This window comes from Heptranchias perlo, chromosome 27 (genome assembly GCF_035084215.1).
Source record: "Heptranchias perlo isolate sHepPer1 chromosome 27, sHepPer1.hap1, whole genome shotgun sequence".
Classification (NCBI taxonomy): Eukaryota; Metazoa; Chordata; class Chondrichthyes; order Hexanchiformes; family Hexanchidae; genus Heptranchias; species Heptranchias perlo.
Window position 1 is genome coordinate 14,080,689 of NC_090351.1, and position 15,227 is coordinate 14,095,915.

At 39.1% G+C, this 15,227-nt stretch overlaps 1 long non-coding RNA gene across 1 annotated transcript in view; it reads left to right on the forward strand.

Annotated features, from left to right (window-relative positions):
- Positions 1-15,227, forward strand: part of LOC137344423 (uncharacterized) — a 50,125-nt gene that overhangs the window by 19,495 nt on the left and 15,403 nt on the right. The window contains exons 2-3 of the long non-coding RNA XR_010968353.1: positions 4,414-4,541; positions 6,175-6,239. This is a non-coding gene — a long non-coding RNA (uncharacterized lncRNA). The remainder of the gene's footprint in view (positions 1-4,413; positions 4,542-6,174; positions 6,240-15,227) is intronic.

Below are 15,227 nucleotides of genomic sequence, written 5' to 3' on the forward strand. Positions count from 1 at the left end.
TTTAAAAAATGCTGTTCGTCCAATTTCAATTCAATTTTTAGGCACCGTTTGCGCAGCTGCCAACACACCCAGTGGCAGTCCGTGCGCTGCTGACTTTGATGCACAATGACATTCACCAAAGGGCACTTATGCCTTGTAACAAAAATAAAAGGACATGAAGAAGTGCTTAGCAGAATTTAGCGCACTTATTATGTGTTAGTCACGATCAATTGAAAGACGCTTGTGATAAAGACATTTAATCTCATTGCAGCAAATTTGTTCTTTGGTAACCTTGTTACACACACGCACAGTGCTTAAAGAATTAAAGGTTACAGATGAAAGACACAGTGTGAGGAATTCTCCCTTTGTACAGAATGTTCCATAGTAATACAATTACTGTCAAACAATGAATTCTTACTGCTAGTAAAAGGACTTCACTCGGTTTTCAAGGAAATGGCCTTTTGCTAGTCTACATTGACTGGCTCTTACAGAATATTACTAAACTTACACAGCAACCTTTTTGACAATCAAAGTCATATAAAAAAGTCATGAGATTTAGGCCATATGTAAAATTAAGCACAAAAGAGCTGCATTCATCACTGCTTAGATTTAAATTACTTTTCAAGTTGAAAGAGACTGTGTTAAAATAAATAACATCAAACTGCTTGTACATCCTCATAAAAACGCACAGTATTAGTAGTCTACATGTAAGATAATGCTGCTAATGGACTGTACTATTACTTAAAGAGGAAAGCAAGGCTCTTTTTTTAATTCAACGCATTTGCCTATTTTATCCTGAAAAATAATACAATCATGAAATTCCTGTTTGACTATTTTTTGGAAAAAAGGATTTTTATGATTATAACATTTTTCACTATAAAAAGTGTTAGTATCTTGAATTTTAAAAACTCCTTAGACTTGCTTTCCTCTTTAATATGCAATTTGTTTCTTGTATTCCATTATTATGGGCACTGTACTATTACTACATACACTATTGCTATTACACATACTATGCTACTGCTAGTACAGCTCAATGTAATGGTATGCAGTATTATAGTAACTGACTTTAAAAAATAATTTTCAATAGAACCCAGGGCTAAGGAATAACACAGTGAAATGTGGCCTCAGTGTAAATATACTAGTTATAAAAACAAAATGTATCCTGAAAGGTGACAAAACTCTTCTGTGTTTATTACGCTGACATTTTTGCAAAGTTTCGCACATTTATTTGAATTTCTAAAGCAGCAAAAATGGACCCAGTAATGATCACCTGACGGATTTGTGTTTTCCAGTTGAATGTGTTTGGCTGGGCTCTCCTATTGATTCCTCAAGCTCATCTAGTGACTAGCTGAGCCATACTGACCAGGGAGGTCCTGGGTACGACCACCAATCTGTGCTGAGTTAGTTGATCTCAATGAGGGCAGTAGTAGAGTGCTACACTTGGCATCAGCACTACTGGGTTTGGAAGAAAAAATCAGTTAAAATTCCTACTCTTGATCATTATTATCAAGCCTGGTTAGAAGTGGCTATTGAGAAGGACAGATTGTCCCCTACAAGATATGCTGTAACAATATATTTTCAAATGCTCTTGAATATGCTTTGCTACCAACCTCAAATCTTAATCCCCAACCCTAAACATTCCAAGATAGGAAGTTCAGGCTTATATCATCATAATACATGTTGAAGCAAATGCACAGCTTTGCAACTTCGTTGGATGCAGTAATTTTTTTCAGTTTCCAGATGGGGCATAAATGCAAGGTTCGGTATTCCATTGGAATGAATTACACTTTCCAATGTCTTGTCCATGCTGTTACAGCTGATAGATGGCAGTTGGGGAGTCTGCATACATTTGCTTGCAGTGTCTGCAAGGGCATAGCACGGCTTTAACACAATATATTAGCTCTTTCCGAAATTTGGATTGTGTGCATGCGTACAAATACATGTTAATGGCCATATTGGTCAAATCAAGCATAGACCCAATATCAGCAACCACATTGATGGTGTGCGAGTAGTCTGCCCGGTCAATATCATAGTATGCTAAACGGAGGATAAGCTGAGTGGCCAGTCTCATAGCACATAAGAGAGCAAAACTCATTGAAACTGTGATTAGGAGGACAATGGATTTTCTTTTCTGAGCCCTGAAATGGAGAGAACTTGCTGAGTTGCCCATTCCCTTCACTTCACAAGAGTGGTGCACCTTATTGCTCTGCACAATCAGCCTAAGTGTCAAACCATTCAGTGTGAAAATAATTATAAACGGAATAATATAATCTAAAATTGTTTGAAACCACACCAAGCCATGAACAAAGAAATGTGAGATATTTCGTTTGTAAACGCATATGTATAGAATTTTGCGTGTCTCGGTAACATTGGTAGGAATAAGTCTAGGTTGAGAGTGATTAGTCCAAAAGTAAGGAATAGCAAGCAAATAACTTAAGACATAAGTGAGAGTTATAATCATGATGGCACATCTCGAGGTGCATATTTTAATTTTGAGTCTAAAACTACTTATGGCAATGAAACGTTCAACTGTGAAGGTCACCACAAGCCAGACAGAAGCATTGTACGCCCCATAATTAAAAATGTCCCTGATAGTACACCATGGATCTCTGGCCCAAAATGGTTCAAGTGTGTGGAATCTGAGGACTAGCTCAATTATTACAATTAGAATAAGCACCAGAGTGTCCGCGACTGAAATTGCCATCAGGTAATAAGTGCTTGATTTGGATATCATGCAGTTTCTTTGCCAGAACAATAAGAAGGTCACAATGTTTGCTGAAAAGTAAAAAAAGATATACAAATTAACACTGTAATTAGCATAACTCACTTTATTACAGATAAACATTTACAATTCAGATTTTAAAAAATCTTTGTTAGATTATTTAAGGCTGTGGATTCAAGCCCAATACCAGGGATTTGAGCACAGAATTTAGGCAAAAAGCCTGTGTACTACTGAGGGAGAATGGCATTGTCAAAGGCACATTCCTTTGGATGAAACATTAAACCCAGCCTCATTAGCCTGTATTAATAGTTCAGGTGGATGTGAAGATCACATGACACTATCTGAAGATTAGCAAGAATTCTTCTCCTGTCCTGACCAAAATTATTCCTTCTACCAGCAAAAAAATATATTAGTTGGGTTATTTGTCAAATTTTTGGGATCTTGATATCCTAAAAAAGAAAATGGTTGCCATGTTTGCCTGGAGAACAACAGTCATTGAACTTCATCTGAAGTACTGAGATGTTTCTAAGAGATATAAGGCACAATATAAATGCAAGTCTGTAAGAACTATTTTTTATGCTTTTTCTGTTGTCAAGGTTACCAATGGTTTTGATAAGTGCAAAAATCTCATGAATGTATTTTGTCATTAAAATATTAGTATGAAAAATAACAATGGGGTATAATACAATGAAGGCTTTTATCCAGCCTTAGATTACAGCCTGTGATATGTTGCAACCTGATATTTTATAGAATACAGTTTAACCAGTATACCTTGGAATAATTTTTTAAAACTTTGAAGTCTGTTCCAAGTAAAATAAATGGTATTTGCCATTGTCACATTCGGCTCTTTATCCTTGATAGCTACTGGTACAAATATGAATTTTAATAATGTTTTTGGGTGAATTTGTCTTTGATGAAAACTACTTTTGATATGATCTATCTTTGATGTAGTGCAGCAGTTAAAACCATTTTGAAGGCATCACTACTTTTAGATGACATGACCGGAGGGGACACAGTGAAAAAAAGTTCTCAATACATTACACAATCAAAGAGTCAATGATACAATCCTCTCATTTTTAACATTATAATACTGGAATAGTTATGTGTTTCCTTATAATATTTTAAGCAAAATAGTAAAACTGAAATGCATGTGTAATTCATTCCAAAATCACTTCAAAAGCTTCATAATTTTTTTTAAACACAAGTTCCCCGCTACAGCATCACCACTAGTCACTTGAATCGAAAATATATCGGATAGATTTATAGAATGATCTTAGTTTAATCGGGACCGTTTGATTGATACAGTTTATTTAACGTTATAATTCTACCCATTTGTATGAAAGATTTTTTGTGTGACGGATTTAATTTTATCCGAAAAGCTTTAAATGGCTTTAAAGGGGCAGCGTCCCCATAATGCTGAGTTTACTCTGGGGTCAATGCCTCGAAGAGTAGAAAGTGTTTACCCCTAAACGCCTGCTGTAAAGTTGGTGCATTTGCTCTGCAGTCCACTTTGCAGTCGATACTATCTATAAAGTGCAACAACTTCAATGTCATTTTCATGCTTTTAAGTTTAGCTTTAAAAACAAATATAAAAACGAATCAATTTGTGGCACCAGACACGATCAGGAATGCAATGATGTCATCCAAAGCTGGTATGTCTCCGAACTCCCTGTGCATAAATATACCTACAAATGATGCTTATTTCATTAAAGTCTTACAGGCAGACATGTACTCACACGGAATTCCAACCACAGCAAGGAGAGGGTAGAAGACTTTCTGCAGCGTTATCATCCAATGTTCTTCATCCATTTTCAACAAAAAAGCTCCAAGCCTCAAGAAGGTACGTTCACTGTTCCTATAACCTTGTCATTTCTGATATTTTAAGATACTTTATTGCTTTATAGTAATTTTGTCATTTCTCTCAGCAAACAGAGCAATGCTAACTTTAATTTAGATATCTATAAGTAATGGGCAGACATATATGAATCCATGTGTTAATGATTACCTGGATAATCATTAAGGTGGACAATTTAATGCTAGATTCCCAATGTTATGATATCATAAAGTTCCTCATGATTAAATTCACTCAAACTCTGCCATCTTCATATTGCTGTTGTTGTGGTAGCAGCAGCTGTTGTGGTAATAAATTGGCCGGTGTGTGTCTTTCAAACAATTTCCTTTACTCTGGCTTTGTTTTCTAGTCTCCTCTGCCATCTAGCTTATTCTGGATATTTAATTTTTATGAAGCCACACAACTTTATACTATGGGTCAGTTACATCTCTATGAAATGTAACATTACCTTTGGTCAAACATCATTGACCATATGCCAGTCCTGTGGTGCTCACCTGAGGCACAAAGTTAACAAAATGGTGTGTCTCTCTTTTCCTGTAACTGTTTCTCTGTTTGACTAACTCACTAATTCTTCATGTTTTTATCTCTGTCAGTAGGTTTGGTTCCCACACTTTCTATCTGACTCTCTTTTTCTCTCTCTGTGTGGATCTCATATACCCTTTGTTGCCATCTTTGCATCGGTCTCTAATGTTTTTTCTAATTTTTTTCTCTCTTTTCTGTAAGTCTCCTTTCCTCTACATTCTCCCTGTTCTGAGTGTCTCCTACTCACTCTGTTTGCCTCTCACATGCTCCCTCTCTGTACATCTCTCTATCTTGCTTTCCGTATGAATTTTCCTCTTTTTCCCTTTGAATGTTCCCCCCTCTATAAGCCTTACACATAGGCATGGTCAGGGAATGGTGAAGGGTGACCGAAGATGTCAGTAGCAGGAATTAGGCAACCACACTTGGAGTGTGTGAAGTGGGGTAATCCTGAAGGAAACCCTTAATCACAATGAGTCAGGGAGGATATGGATACATCAATGTGACTGAGGGTTTCCTCAGAAATTACCTCACCTCTCACACTCTGCATGTAATGTCTAATCCCCGATACTACCAGCATTTATATCCTCCTTCATATTGTTTAAGATTAGAGTGAACTGTAGAGGAGTCAGAAGAGACTCAGGGAGAACTTCAGTAGTCACTGCCATCTTGTAGAGCTTTTTCCAATTATCATTATCTCTAATATTAAGCCAGTTTTCAATATAGTTGGCTAATTTGTGGTTAATTCGATGACCTATATTGAAAGCCTCGTGTACACTACTTTATCAAATGGCTTCTGAAATTCCAACTAACATACCCACCAGGTAGCTGTGGAATTTTTCAGAGTTCCAGTAGATTCGTTAAGTATAACCTTATTGCTCTTCATAATACTGATATCTTCTTGAAAAATGCTTTATTCATTCTCTCCATTATTAATGTTAACATAAATGGCCTATAGCTCCTTGATTCATATCCCAATCCTTTGTAGAATATCATGGTAACAGTCACTATCGTCCAGTAATTGTCCTGGGATACAGCTTCTGCATTTGTGGAGTTTCCACAAACATTAAGAATCTTACCAATGTCTTCACTCATTTCCTAGGACCGTGCAACCCACGCAATTGCATGGGCCCTGAGCAGATCCAGTGAAAGGACACCTACACAATGGTAATCGCTGAATCCTGATAATTTTGCCAACTATTTTTATGTTACCTATTCCAAATATGCCTTTTCACGATCATACATGTGCGGAATTGACACCAGATTAAGTAGGTGGTATTTAGTATCCTTGCCTGGTAAAATGTATGGATGCCAAACCAAAGCTTTACATAGGGCCCGTCACAAGGCAAATACCACTCCTGCATTTCCTTGAGGGTCTTGCTCGTCTGGTCTCAGTATCTTGCAGACATTTAATTCCTGGAGTTTCTGCATAATATAACATTGGCTTCTTCATATGTTAAGAGATTTGTGAAACTCAATGAGAAGCATGAGTTTAAAACAGCTGGAATCTCCTAATACTGTATGATATTTTGTATCTTACTCACCCCTTGTTTTTTTTTTAAATCACTTTTGGCCGACACAGCCGACAAAAAATCTTTTGCTTCCTTGTGCTACTGACAATTGCTCTCCTTCATATTGCTTCTTTAAATGGTCATTTTGTTATCCTCAACTGGATTTTACATAACTCCCATTGCTCTCTACATTTTGATTCTTTGTATTAAAATAATTCTAATCAGCCTTTATAAAAAAAGAACTTGCATTTATACAGCGCACATTACATCCTCAGGACATCCTAAGGCACTTTACAACCAATGAGTTACCTTCGAAGTGTAGTCACTATTATTATGTAAGCAATTAACCTCCTTAATCAGTTCCTGGTGTCTTTGCACTTTGCTTTTTTTCTTCTTTTTCTCATATGAACATATTTTCTTACCCTATCTCTTAAAGCACTTGATCATATTCGTCATCTCCTCCCACCAAATTTGAGGCCCCAGCAGAAAAAATTACAACTTGCATCTAGGCTGCATCCTAAACTGGTTGTTCACTGTCCTCCCAAGCCCCACTCAGTTTCTCTCTGAGATATCCTCCCTCCTTTCCACTCAGCTTCTGCACTGACTGACCCTCATCCTCGGTGCTTTCAACCTCCATCTCAGCTTTCTTTGCCCTCTCGCCTCTGAATTCACTGCCCTCCTGTTCTCCCTAAACCTCTCCCTCTATATGAACCCTCCTACCCGTATTCAAGATCACTCCTTTGACCTTGCCATCTCCCATGGCCTCTCTATTCCCATGGTCTTGATCACAGACAAGGCCATCTCCAACCACTTCCTTGTGTCCCTCACCACCCGCATCCCCATACCCCCTTCCAACATCACTTCTTCATCCACCCCTGGAATAAAAATCTCCCCAAGTCACTTACTACTGCATTTTCAAACTCCCAGCTGCTTACCTTTGGCCCTTCATTCGCCACAAAACATCTGCAACCACCAATTTGCTCAAGCACTCCCTCACCTCCACTTTGATGCCCTTGTCCCCAACAATACTCTATTCTATCCTGGTAATTTCTCCTGGCATGGTCCCCAACCTTGTTCCCTCAAGTTCAAGGAACACAGACTTCAGCATATCTGGCACACAACTTGATTAGCATCTATCATTAGATCTGGCTGGACCACATCAAGTGCTACTGGCCCTCTCTCTCTTCTGCCAAAACCAGCAACTACTCCAGGATCATCCTGGAGAACAAAGATAACCCTTGGCTTCTTTTCTCCACTACTAATTGTCTCCTGAAAGCTCTCTGCTCTGCCCTTTCCACCTTCACCTTGAACAAGTGCGCCAAGCTCATGGATTTTGTTGTCACTAAGACTAAGACTATCTGTTCCACTGCTTCCATCCCTTCCCATTGCCCATCAAGCCAAACCATAGAACCATAGAAAAGATACAGCGCAGAAGGGGGCCATTCGGCCCATCGTGTCCGCGCCGGCTTGAAGAACAACCAGGTGCCCATTCTAATCCCACCTTCCAGCACCCGGTCTGTAGCCCTGCAGCTTACAGCACTTTAGGTGCAGGTCCAGGTACTTTTTAAAATAGTTAAGGGTCCCTGCCTCTCCCACCAATTCGGGCAACAAATTCCATACACCCACCACCCTCTGGGTGAAAAAGTTTTTCCTCATGTCCCCTCTAATCGTTCCGCCAATCAGCTTAAATCTATGTCCTCTAGTTCTTGAACTCTCCGCTAGGGGAAACAGGTACTTCCTGTCTACTCTATCTGGGCCCCTCATAATTTTGTACACCTCAATCAAGTCACCCCTCAGTCTTCTCTGCTCCAAGGAAAACAACCCCAGCCTATCCAATCTCTCCTCATAGCTGCAATTTTCAAACCCTGGCAACATTCTTGTAAATCTTCTCTTTACTCTCTCCAGAGCAATTACATCCTTCCTGTAATGTGGTGACCAGAACTGCGCACAAGACTCCAGCTGCAGCCTTACCAGCATTTTATACAGTTCTATCATTACATTCCTGCTTTTGTATTCTATACCTCAGCTAATAACGGAGAGCATTCTGTATGCCTTCTTCACAACCTTATCTATCTGTACTGCCACCTTCAGGAACCTGTGCACATGCACTCCAAGGTCTCTCCCTTCCTCTACCCCTCTCAATATATTCCCATTTACTGCGTATTCCGTTTTACTGTTTGCCCTCCCTAAGTGCATTACCTCACACTTCTCCGGGTTGAACTCCATTTGCCACTTTTCCGCCCACTCCACCAACCCATTGATATCTTCTTGGAGTCCACAGCTATCCTCTTCACTAACTACACGGCCAATTTTTGTGTTGTCTGCAAATTTGCCAATCATGCCCCCTACATTCAAGTCCAAATCATTAATATATACCACAAACAGCAAGGGACCCAACACTGAGCCCCGTGGCACACCACTGGAACCTTCCTTCAGACACCCCCAATCCTATCCCTGAACCCAGTTCTCTCTCCAGCTTCTCTCCTACCTCCCCTCATGGCCTCTCTGAGCTCATCCCACCTCCTGCTTCCTTGACCCCATTCCCATTAAACTAAGTACATTTTGAAAGTCCTTGTAGTTGATCATTATTTAAAGCGAGTGTAAAAGAAGCTAGATTTTAAGTTTGCTGGTTGCTCAGAAGACATCAGAAAAATGACACCACACAGTATGGAATTTAAAATAGGGAATACCACATGGGATAGATAAAACATCTGTGCACTATCACAAACAGGAATTTCTAGGCTTATGCTGTTTTACTGACTCGTTAAGCCTTCCACTACTGTACACAATGCAGTTCTAGCTCTCTTTTCCCTTGCACAGTAATCCCTGTTGATTTCACTGATAGCTCTTATTTTATACTGAACTAAATCTGTCCTGGAGTGACACTGCTGGCTAGTGAGAGAGCTGCAGTAGTAGCACAGGAATGTTTAAACTCTCCCTTTTCCAGTGAATTTCTCTGATTTAGTAGCTGTGTGTTGTGGAATGAATCTAATCCAAAGAAAGCTGCATGCAAATTAACAGCAGGGGCACTGGCAGCCACCCACGTACATGCACTCAAGCTAATTTTCATTACTGACAATAAATTTGTACAACGCTATCTGATTCAGTGGTTCTCAAATCTTTTCAGGTTGGGCGCCACCAAAAAACTCAGTCCCTTTAGCTAAGGATAATGATAGCAAAGTCTGATAGAAATGCCTCTCTCTGCTACCTCAGGTGTCTCCATTCCTTCACTTGTATTCTCTTTACTGCTTTGCTTGTTTCTCCTCTTTTGTGTTTTATCTCTCCTACCTGTGTGTCTCTCTCTCCTCCATTTCTGTTTCTTGCAGTTCCCTTATTTTATGTCTTCATTTTAATTTTCACCCTCACTTTGTAGCTTTCCCCCCCACCCCCCACATACTTTTCCAGCAACGTAGGGAAGGTGAGGGAGCTGGACCAGCCTCTCAGTCAGCTAGGAAACAGGACTACAAAGAGAACAGGAGGAGAAGGACTTTAAAGAGAGCAGGAGTGGAGCTAGGATTTATAAAGAGCAGGGGGTGTGAAAAATTTACAAACTCATGCTAAATGTTGGCCAGAACTCTCCCATCATAGCAGGCAGTGGTTGCACCAGTGATGCAAACAGTACAAAAAGTCAATAAAGGAAATCTGAAAGAGTTACAAATGGGCCTTGTAATGTTATATGCTGTTTACTCAGTATTATAAGACCCTGTCGCATTGAGGATGTTAGATCTGCAATTCTCTCCCTCTCATAACAAGCTCCTACCAGGAAAGAAGGAAAATACAGAAGACAAGTAATGGAAATCTTCATTCTATTTCTGGCTGGTAAGAGCAACATTGATAAAGTCCTGGCAGCATACTTTCTGCTCATTGTTTCAGCTGCAAAATGGTCCACTGGTACATAGAAGGGGAACAGTAAATTCTAAAACATTGGGGAAAGAAAGAAGAAAGAAAAAATGAACATTAGAAACATAAAGATGTAGCCAGCACAATCTTTTAAAATGAATGAAAACAGACAGCACTGAATTAAACTGCCTGCTCACAGCACTCACGTCCTGGAAAGTACAGCAAGGTTTTTTTTAAAACTAAAAAAAATAAAGTGGTAATCATTTTAAAACACTCAAGAGCAAGTATTGGAAGGTCTGATGGTACTGCACTCCTTTAAGAAAATTAATTATGAGAGTGTATAGTTGTAGTGATATAAATGACACAGATGTAGACAGACCAGATACCAAAACTTTTTAATCCATTTTTGCCATTCACGTAGTTAATTAATTTGATCTTGTACTATTGCTGATATGGTTTGCTTTTAGTCATTTTATTGCTATTTTTCTTTCATTATTCCATTTGTTTTCTCCATCCCTCTTGCTGCTTTGTTTCCTTTTTTTTTGCACATTGTTTCATTTTTACATTTGCAGCCATTTCAGGGGATGTCTGTTTTGATCACTTCCTCTCTGCTCAACTTTATGAAAAACAGAACGCACACTTTTCTTAGGAATTAATGACCCTCTTAACAACATTGCAAGAAACGTGGCTTTGAAATTTGATTTCTGAGAATGCAATTTCATGGATTGTAGTCACAGGGGAAAAAAAAGGCTCTCTGTATTTTCCCTGAGGAACTTTATCCTCTTAGTTCTGGAGTTAAGACTTCAAATGTGATCCTCATTTCTTATTTTTTGTTCCTCTGTTATACATTCCAGTAACGAACAGAGGCTTCTTCAAAGCATATGAAGTGAAGCATGGCAAATACTCAGCACAATTCATGTAGTAGTGAGTTATGTCACTTGCACGCACTATCAGAAGAACAGACATTTGCTCCAGTTTTTTTCTCTACAACATTGAAGACAGTATCCCCTGAAAGAGAACCTTTTAAAGAACAATTACATAAGCAACATTATTGGACATTCAATCCGATTCAAAGTTGTATTTCACTATCACCTCATGTATGAGCAGTAGCTGTCTGGTTTCCTTAGACTAACACTCAAAACTGTATTAGTGGGAATTGTTAGCAGTAGCTCTCAAGTTTATAAGAAACTAGCTTAAAATTAAATACATTTTTCAGCAGTACATAGGCTTACTTGGTTCACTTTCCCCCCCCCCCCCCATATACTGAACAGTGTTCTCCACAAATTCAAACTTAACAGATTTGTAAGTATTTTTCAGCTGTGTACTTTAGTTTTACAAAAATTTCAGCACATTGCGTCTTGCTGCATTATATACCCTAGAGATGGAGAATAAGTAGCAAGCTGTAACAAAAATAACAAAGGAATTGACAAGATAGGGAACAACTCTTCCCTCTTGCAGGAATCCAGATTGGGGAACAATGTCAAAATTAGAGCCAAGGCATGAAAAGTGAATCCCAGAAAACCTCTTCACACAAAAATTATGAGGATGTGGAATACACTGCCCAGTAAGCCATAAATACAGCACTAATTGAACTGTTAAAAGGGGTTGGTCAACACATATTTGGGAGTAAGGTTATTACGGGATTTAGATAAAGGGCAGGGAGGGAACTGAGAGTAATAAAAAGAGCAGCCTCGGCTAATAAAATGACAAAACAGGCTTGATGAGCCAAATGGCCTACTCCAGTTCTCTCTGTTTACACCGACCCAGCATGCAAATACATAAGTTCTAATCACATTAACCCATCTATATCCATCCAACCTCTATTTCTTCATCCACCTATCCAATCTGAATCTTGAATGTTGACATCATTTCTGCCTCAACCATTAATGCTGGAAGTGAATTCCACAGCCTCACAACTCTGTCTGAAGAAGTTCTAAACCTCTTACATTTAATTTTGTATCTATGGTCCCTCGTTCTAGACCCCTCAACTACTGGAAACAGTTATCTACTCTATCCCATTCCTTTCATAGTTTTAAATACTTTTATCATAGTATGTTACAGAACAGAAGGAGGCCATTCAGCCCATCATGCCTGTGCCGGCTCTTTGAAAGCTTTCCAATTAGTTCCACTCCCTTGCTCTTTCCCCATGGCCCTGTAATTTTTTTTCCTTCAAATATTTATCCAATTCCCTTTTGAAAGTTATTATTGAATCTGCTTCCGCCACCCTTTCAGGCAGTGCATTCCAGATCATAACTCTCTGCAAAAAAAATGTTTCCTCATGTTACCTCTGGTTCTTTTGTCAATCACCTTAAATCTGTGACCTTTGGTTGCTGACCCTTCTGCCACTGGAAACAATTTCTCCTTATTTACTCTATCAAAACCAGTCATGATTTTGAACACCTCTATCAAATCTCCTCCTAACCTTCTCTGCTCTAAGGAGAACAACCCCAGCTTCTCCAGTCTCTCCACATAACTAAAATCCCATTCTAGTGAATCTCTTCTGCACCTTCTCGAAGGCCTTGACATCCTTCCTAAAATGTGGTGCACAGAATTGAACACAATACTCCAGCTGAGGCCTAAACAGTGTTTTATAAAGATTTAGCATAACTTCCTTGCTTTTGTACTCTATGCCTCTATTAATTAAACCAAGGATCCCATGTTTCTTTTTTAAAAAAGCCATCTCAACTTGTCCTGCCATCTTCAAAGAGTTGTGCACATACACCTCCAGATCTCTCTCTTCCTGCACCCCCTTTAAAATTGTACCATTTAGTTTATAATTGCCTCTCTGCATTCTTCCTACCAAAATGCATCACTTTACACTTCTCTGCGTTAAGTTTCATCTGCCATGTGTCTGCCTATTTTACCAGTCTATCTATGTCCTCCTGAAGTCTGTTACTAACATCCATATTGTTTACTACATTGCTGAGTTTTGTGTCATCTGCAAACTTGGAAATTGTTCCCTGTATACTCAAGTCCAGGTCATTTATATCAAAAAGAGCAATGGTCCTGATACCAGCCCCTGGGAACACCACTGTATACTTCCCTCCAGTCTGAAAAACAACCATTCACCACTACTCTCTGCTTTCTGTCCCTGAGCCAATTTTGTATCCACGCTGCCACTGTCCCTTTAATCCCATGGGCTTTAATTTTGCTTACAAGTCTATTATGCAATACTTTATCAAATGCCTTTTGAAAGTCCATATATGCAACATCAACTGCATTAGCATCAACCCTCTCCATTACTTCATCAAAGAACTCAATCAAGTTAGTCAAACATGATTTCCCTTTAACAAATCTGTGCTGAATTTCATTTATTAGCCCAATACTTTTCCATGTACCGATTAATTTTGACCTGGATTGTTGTCTCTAAAAGTTCCCCACCACTGATATTAGACTGACTGGCCTGTAATTGACGGGTTTATCCCTCTCCCCTTTTTTGAACAGGGATGTGACATTTGCAATCCTCCAATCCTTGGGCACCCCCCCCATCTAAGGAGGACTGGAAGATTCTGGCCAGAGCCTCTGCAATTTCTATCCTTTATTCCCTCCGTAACCTAGGATACATCCCATCTGCAGCGGGTGATTTTTCTATTTTGCGAGCACTGCCAAAATTTTAAGTACCTCCTCTTTCTGTATTTTTATCCTATCCGATATCACTCCTACCTGCTCCTTTACTGCTACACTGGCAGCATCCTCTTCACGAGTGAAGACCGATGTGAAGTATTCATTTAGTACCTCAGCCATGCCTTCTGCCTCCACAAGATGATGATCTTTGTCCCTACTCGGCCCCACCCTTTCTTGGACTACCCTTTTGCTGTTTATAGATTTATAAAAAATTTATATCGCCCTATAATCTGTATTATTTTAATGAAAAAGACACAATTTTTTAAGTCTTTGCATTTGTATTTCCTCATAGCGGGAAATTTGAGATACAATCTTCAAAGTAGTAAGTTTAAATAAAATCTATTAAAATGAAGTAGAAAACAGTGGGGTACAAAGAATTACTTTATTCAGAAGTCAAGATTACAGGTCAGAACTGATTACAAACTCCTTTGGCTGATTAAAAATAGGCAACACAGAATCTCAAGAAAGCTCACAAAAGGAATTACCAAACTGGAACTTCAAAACATTATCATTTCATATTATATAGTGTTGTGCTAAGAATAAAATGCACAACACTCAGAGTAGAAAGTGTAGTTTACACTAAGTGGGACATTGATTGGTGCCAGTTGATGTGAGGATGCGATACTTTAACTAAAACTTCATAAACACGTTTTCCAATGCATTCATTTCCCTCACTTCTGATTATATGGTTCGCAAATAATCCCAAGAACAGTTTGGAAAGCCGACCCACATCCCCCTTAGCTGCAAGATGGTTCAGATCATATTTTGGATCCTCAAAACAAATAGCCACACTGAAAATAACATCTTTCTTGTAAATAAATTTGCCGTGCCTTTTTCTCACCGAGGTTCTCCTCCCCTCTCCTGAAGGTGTCAACACCTTTTTGGAGCACAGTTCCACAGTGCCAACTGCCCTCTAGTATCCTAACCAACTGGCTACAGTCAGACATAAACCTTTATTGCAAGAGTCTGCCAGGGCCAACCTTGCCCTTACCAATGTCTACATGTATACTTCCAGTAGGATATACTGGATAGCAATTAGAGCAGGGACCCTAACCAATTTTCCCTCCCTTAAACCAGGAGCGTTTGAAGTCAATTGGAGTGCCTTGATCTTGCCACCCACCTGAGATCAACTAACAGCACTGACCATGGGATCAAACTTTGGATGTTAATGATTTTAAGG